Source organism: Choloepus didactylus, chromosome 2 (genome assembly GCF_015220235.1).
Source record: "Choloepus didactylus isolate mChoDid1 chromosome 2, mChoDid1.pri, whole genome shotgun sequence".
NCBI lineage: Eukaryota > Metazoa > Chordata > Mammalia > Pilosa > Megalonychidae > Choloepus > Choloepus didactylus.
The window spans coordinates 106,516,521-106,524,265 of record NC_051308.1 but is presented as its reverse complement, the minus strand read 5'-3'; the positions used below and the strand labels follow the sequence as shown (position 1 = coordinate 106,524,265).

At 39.2% G+C, this 7,745-nt stretch overlaps 1 pseudogene; it reads right to left on the bottom strand.

Moving 5' to 3' along the window:
- Window positions 1–945, bottom strand: LOC119517075 (annotated as a pseudogene).
- Between the last annotated feature and the right edge of the window lie 6,800 nt (window positions 946–7,745).

Below are 7,745 nucleotides of genomic sequence, written 5' to 3'. Positions count from 1 at the left end.
TTAGCTCCCAGAGATACTGAATATCTTTTGAGAACAAAGGATTTTCTTGATGGCATTTTTCATGTCTCTGTTCCTCAGACTGTAGATGATAGGGTTGAAAAGTGGGGCAAGGACAGCAAACATCAGAGCAATAGCTTTGTCCAGAAGTGCTGGGAAAGTGACAGAAAAGCACAGGTACATGAGGGACACACTGCCAAAAAACAGCAAGAAAATAGTGATGTGTGCCGCACACGTGGAGAATGCCTTCTGACGGCTCTCACCTGAGGGAATCTTTAGGATCACAGTGATGATTCTTATATAGGAAAGGGTGATGATGGAGACCGAGGTCAGGATGGAAATAGCATGGATCACATCTTCAACCAGAATTATGGATGTGTCTGTACAGGCCAAGCACAGCACAGGTTAAAAGTCACAGAAGAGTTGATGGATTTGGTTGGGGCCACAGAACGGGAGGGTAGAAATCCATACAATCTCTGGCAGTAACATGAGGAAGCCAAAGATGCAAGAGCCAGTGGAGAGCTGGATGCACAGCCGAGGGGTGATAATGATGGCATAGCGGAGAGGGTTGCAGATGGCAACATACCTGTCAATGGCCATCGCTGTCAGCACTAGGCCTTCGGTGACCCCAAGTGAGTGGAAAAAATACATCTGCAGGAGACAGCCAATGAAGGAAATGGTCTTCTGTTCATTGACCAGATTGAAGAGCATCTTAGGGATGGTCACTGTAGTGTACCAAATCTCCAGGAAAGAGAAGACACTGATGAAAGTGTACATGGGATTGTGAAGACTTGTATCTAGCTGGACTGCAAAGATCACGAAATTTCCAACAATAATGAAGACATAAATAAAGAACAGTGGAATGAAGAGTAAGAGGCCTCCATTTTCATACTGAGGGAAATCAGAGAAATAAAACTCAGTCACCATTGTCAGATTCTCCTGGTCCATATTTTCAACTGCTTCACTTGCTGGCTAATGGAACCAAACACAAACAGTCAGACTTTAAGCACATTTAAAGAAAAAGAAGACATTTTTTTTTGAAGCAGCTGAAGAGTCCAGAGTAGGTTGATGGAATCAAATAAAGTTTATGAATTGCTTTCCAAATTATAAAGTAGTTCTGTTCAACTTGAACTTATATAACTTTTTAGCAACTATAATATCTTATTTTTTTCAACTACTCTGTTAGATGAGCAAACAAATTTGTTCTTTGGACATGTATATTGGTACAAACTTTCCTGAATAGAAATTTGGCATTTTGATTAAAACTGTTTAGAGCTCTTCCCCTAAGTGACCCAAGGTGATCTCTGAAAATGGTTCCCTATTCGCTTGACACAGAAATCCCTACAAAATCATGCAAATCAAAAGGTTAAAATCTTTGTGTTCACTTTGCAAACATTCGAGAAACGGCTCAGGCCATCAAGAGTATGCATATTCGAAAAGCCACCAAGTCTGAAAGATGTCACTTTACAGAAGCAGTGTGGGCAATTCTGTTATTACAACACTGGTGTTGGTAGTTGTGCCCAGGACAAACAGTGGGGCTGGATGCAGGGTTGGTGGCTGAAAAAGAGTGCTGAATTTTTGTTGCACATGCTTAAAAATGAAGAAAGTCATGCTGAACTTATAAGGGTTTAGATACAGATTCTCTGGTCATTGAGCACATCCAGTAGAACAAAGCCCCCAAGACCTGCCAGCGTACTTACAGAGTGCATGGTCAGATTAACCCATATTGAGCAACCCCTGCCACATTGAGATAATCTTTACAGAAAAAGAGCAAATTTTTCCTAAACTAGGAGAGGAGGTTGCACGGAAGAAAATGATATCCCAGAAAAACTGAAGAAATAGAAATGTATGGCTCAGGAATAAATACATCATAAAGTAAATACAAATTAAAGTGAAAGCAAAATGTTGATTGTGTTATTAAATATGCCAAATATTTTTTTAAAATCTATTTCCAGCATTTTTCTATATGGCTTAAGGAGTTTATTTTAAATACAAAATAAATTATACATGAAGATATTCAGAGGAATATTTATTACAATAACAAATTAAAACAACTTAAGTGGACATTTTTATTTTTTGAGATGATATATTGGGGACATAAGATGAATTGTATCAATATGATTTCCTCTGTGGATAAGGATGAGACCATTTTAAAATAGGCATCATCAAAACTAAATGCAGGTATCAGATTCCTTTGCATCTGCCTCGTTGCATTGTCAGTCTAGCAACGGAGTAATAAGGAAAAGCCAAATATTGTACTGAATGTAATTTACTTTAAACACAACAGCTTAGACCTGCATGATATATATGTGTGTGCAAGTAGTTTTAATCTGTACTCTAAAGGTAGCTAGTTCATAGTTGAAATACACTGGTGAAGAAATCACGCTCCAGGAATGGTTTGTTATTATTTCAGAGACTTAATCATCAATCCACATCCAGAGGCAGGTTTAGCAAGAGCTTCAAATATCCACATATAATCCACGACTTAGGGTTCATTGATTAGCATAGAGCAGGGTTTCTCAACTTCAGCACAACTGCCATTTTGGACTAGATAATTCTTTGTTTTGGGGTGAAGGTCTGTGGGAGGCTCTCCTGTACTTATAAGATATTTACCAGCCTCTACCCACCAGATGTCATTAGCATATCATCCCTTCCCCAGTTGTGACAATGAAAAATGTCTCCAGAAATTGCCAAATGTGCCCTGGAGGGTGAGAGGGGAAATTACTTTTAGTTGAGATCCAACTGAAAGTAATTTCCCCTCTCAATGTAAGAATGTCAGAAATATATATATTTATGCAAAAGAAGGTGATCAAGATGTGCATTTGCATGAAATATCCCTAAACCCTGGCATGAAGGCATATAAGAATATCAAGAGCCAAGCAGCCTATAAACCTTGGATGGTTGTAATCTGCCCAGGGCCTGCTCATCCCCATGTGAATCCTCTCTTAGTGTTGGATACATCACCTGATCTCACCAGAAGGTTGGCTCCTCTACAGGTCAGAATTTTGTCACATTTTGCCTTTGAAAAAGCATTTAATTCATTCTATTAATCAGAGAGCATAAAGCATAGAGAGTTGAGGTTTCTCCTATGAGTTTCCAAGAACATGTATATTTACGGTTGGTGTGCCTGCTTGGTAATAAATGTGCGTGGTAGAATTCTGAGACTTGCTCTCTTCATATAAACTTCTCGGTAGTGAGGTTATTGGAGATGAGACTTCTAAGTGTAGGAAGCTACTGATATCTAACAAAAGGGGTCAAATAACTGTGAAGAGTCAATAGAATAGATAAAACAGCTATAAAATTATATACTAGAGGCTTTCCATAAGCAGAAAGTCAGCTTGGCATATAGCAACCAAAGTCTTTTTTTATATTTGTTTGTTTTAATTTTTTGGTTTTATTTTTTAGATATAGCAAGATAGTATATCTAATTGGAAACAGAAGAAAAATGAGGGTAAGTTGAATAAACTTAAGTAAACTTTTACCTAGAAAACAGAGATTCACAAGAAAAACATTTTATTCTCAGATCATTTCTTGCCTGAATTACATTTAACTGGACTCATTGTTTTCCAACTTGTCTTGCTCCAATCCACTCTCCATTCAGCTAACAGAATAATCTTCTTAAATGCAAAGCTGTCAGTGTTCTGTTCCAGAATCTCATAGTAGCTCTCTAGAGCCTTCAAAATAAAATTAAATTCCTAAGCGTGACAGATAGTATGAGATACTTTAAATCATTTTGACAACCGAAATATATTTTGGTTTGATTATCCCAAGTCTGCCTTCCTGGTCTTACAGATAATGGCATTCTTATAATGTACTGATTTCCTTTTTCAGAAGCAATAGAGATAGATATGGAAACTTAGATTATGCTCTATGGATGTATTTTTTGGAATTAGAAAACTGAAATTTGGTAAAAGGAAAAATTGACAGGTGTTTAGGGAACTCGAGTCCTTAGGATGGAAGGAAGATGCAGATAGGAAGTCAATTTGATGCAGATACTTGGGCCCAAAATTATACCTAACAGGATTCATCATATATTTTCTGGGAGACTGGATATGCCACAATCTCAGCTGGTATGCTCCACTGGTTGTCCTGGCATTAGTTTATTCATAAAGGCTTTTCCTGACTCCACTAAATTAAATGTTCCCATACAGAGTTAGAATTTAACCCATAAATCAATGGAGGTAAAAAGAATTATAATTTTAATGGCCCAGACAAAATTAAATAGATGATTTCTCCAGGACTTTTTTAATTTTGTGACCATCTCTAGTCCTAGAACACACATGCACCAACGCCCCTGCCGCGCCCCCAGCCCTGAACTTTTTCCCTTACCTCATATACCTGCACAACCTCCACAAAGTTCCTACAAGTATTTCTTCATTGAGTCCAACAGAAGGAATTTCTGTGGAATCTTCCACAATATATAGCAGAGTACAGAGCCCACGTCTCTTTCATAGCCACCACCTCCAGAAACCAAGAGAGTTTTCTCCTGTTTCCCCAAGTGTCTTCATCTTCAGTGTTCTGCAGCCCCGCAAGGAGGAAGGTTAGAATCACAACCACAACTCTAGGCTTCTCGGGGAATAGCAAGATGGGGAAAGACTTTCTTCTGAAGGGCTCTTCCCCAGTGCTGACAGGAAAGCAAGGCCATGCCCCATGTAGCTAATTAGGAAAACACTTGCTGCCACTCTCCTCTTTCATGAAGTTGCTACACCTACGGGTTGCTAGGTCTAAGTCAGGCCAGAAACCAGATGGAAAGGGGTACCTGGTTTTCCTTTCCATCCAAGGAGTGAAAGAATTGTTTATATAAAAAGGGCCTGCTGAGGCAGGAGAAGCAAAAGGAAGCACTGTGTTGGTACCAAGTTAACAACACGTGGTTCAGAGGTTTTCTTCATTCTTCATTGAAGCAGATTCAGAGCAGTTCAGCAGTAGCACAGCACAATTCTGAAGTTCATTATAGAGGATTCTGCCAGCAGCTGCTCAGCACGGCTCAGCAGAGCTTCTTCAGAAGGTTCCAGGTGATCCTGACTCTATTAGCAGTAGTGGCAGGAGTGAGGGGCTCCCATGAGATTTCACAGGCTTCAGGGGTCCCAGCAGCAGATGTCCCCCAAGAGATGGCTTCGGGAGAGAATTCGAGGACAACTTTCCTGCTATATGAAAACTGTATAGATGAGTGCATATGAGCTAGTCCCTGGAGAGGATTGTGGTTCAAAAAGTCTCCCAAGTAAAGAGTGGGGAATACAACCAAAGAAGCTTTTTTTTTTGTTGTTATCTTTTCCTCTTTTACAACTGAAATTGGCACTGAAATTTACCTCCATGTAAATAAAACTAGAGAAAAAGAAGTATACAACAGGTAATATATTTTTTCCTTCTCTCACATAAAGAGATATAAAACAGGCAGGAAGTGTTAAATATCTAATGGATATCTAATAGAATTTGGAAGCAGATATGAGGTGAAAAGAAAACTGATAGGACATGGATATATATGGTGTAAAAAGGAGTCAAAGCAGAGGCGAATCTGTTAACCTGGAATGACCAGATAAAAGATATTTAAAAACAGGCACTCAAAGTTAGCCAGAAACAAAAGGACAAATACTGTATGGTCTCACTAATATGAACTAACATTAATGAGCAAACTTGGAGAGTTGAAAGCTGATAACACAGACTATCAGGAGATAAAAAAGGATAGAGATAGGGCATTTGATGCTGAAGGGCTACAGAGTGTTCAGCAGGATTGAGTGTATAGATCCAGAAATAGATAGCATAATGCTGTGTGATGGTAGCACAATATTGTGAAGTACACCGAACAAAGATGTCTGGGAGTAAAGCTGAAAGAGGTGTGCTAGGGGCATGTATGACACCTGAGGTAAAAATAGAAGATAAAGACTGGAACTGTTGAACTTAGCAAAAACTGGAGTGGTCAATGATTGTGACTAAGTGTACAAATATAAAACTGTTCTTGCATGTGGAAGAACAAATGAATGTCAACCATACAGAGTGTTGGTAAGGGGAAAGTATTAGGGAAAAAATATAATCAAAGCAAACTGGAGTCTATGGTCAACAGTAACATTGTAATATGCTTCCATTAAATGTAACAAAGGCAATATACCAAAGCTAAATGTGTATGAGAGGGGGATATAAGGGAGGGATATGGGATTCTTGGTAGTGGTGGTGTTGTCTGCCTCTACTATTATATTGTATTGTATGATATTTTATTTTTCTTTTTATTATCTTTTTTTATTATCTGTTAAAAAAAAACTTTTTTTCTTAGTAATCAATATGTTCAAGTGCTGACTGTGGTGATAAATGCACAATTGTATGATGGTACCATGAACAACTGTTGGTACACTGTGGATAACTGTATGTTATGTAAATAGAGCTCAAATTATAGGGAAAAATATAAACAGAGATAAAAGTGCTGGAGGAAACATGGAGAGAGGGATGTACATATTTTCTGTTGTTTAGGAGGCAGAATGGTGTGGCCTTTCTGGAGGACAGTGGGGTGGTTCCACAAGAAGTTAAGAATGTGGGTGCCATAAAGTTCTGCAACATCATTAGGGGGCATATACTTGGAGGATCTGAGAGCAGGGACATTAATGAACATTTGCAATGTTTATGGAGAGAGTATGCATGATTTGCAATGTGTGGAGTTGGCCTAAGGGTACATTGAGTGAGGACTAGAATGGTGAACTGTTGTGTGTACATACAATGGAATACTGAACAACTGCAAGAAGGAGTGAAACTGTGAGACATGCAACAAGGTGAATGGATCCTGTAGACAGCATTTTGAGTCAACTATGCCAGAAACAAAGGTAAACACTATAATGCCTCACCAATATGGACTAACTAAAATGTGTAAACTCAGAATTGAATCTTAGAGTACAGCTTATCAGGGGAACACTTATTGTAACAGTCCCTAGATGGTAAGCCATTACAGCAGTCACGTCTATTCCTGAATTGTAATGGCTATCTCCAGATTCTGAGATGCTGATCCCTTTGTATATAACCTGATCGATCCCTGGAACTCTGGGTGTTTGTGTGACACCTGAAACTCAGAGCTAGAACTCAGCAGATATGAATGTCAGTATTAGCACATATAGCAACTGTTGAAAAATCTGAAAAAGAGTCCAGACTTCAATTTCAGATATGAATGAAGCAGATGTGGTTAGGACTAGGGCAAATCGGGCCCAAAGGTAAAGAACAATACTGACTGTGTTTTAAAACTTCAAATTCCATGTGAGACCAAGGGAAGTGATGTTTAGTTGGTGTAGGATCTATATTTCCTAAACAATTTAACTCATACAGTTTGTTCATATGCTGTAATTACACGGAACTTTGAATAGGAAGTGAGACCTGGTAGGTTTGTATAGGTTAGTGAGAAATAGTGACACATCCCAAAGTAATTTGGGCAGAGAATAAAAATATATATGCAAGGCCCCCCTGAGGAGCTGGGGAAAAATGCTGAGGTGTTGGGGTTCCTCACCTGGATTGTTGCTGATGTTCTCTCAAACATTGAGGGCTGGCAGTTTGTTGTGCTGAGCCCTCTATCTCGGGACTTGCCCTTATGAAGATTGTTACTACAAACGAGAGGCTAAACCTGCTTGCAATTGTACCTCAGAGTGTCCCCCTGAGTACCTCTTTGTTACTCAGATGTGGCCCTCCCTCTTTAGCTAACCAAATTCGGCAGGTGAACTCACTGCCTTCCCCCCTATGTAGGATCTGACTCCCAGGGGTGTAAATCTCCCTGGCAATGT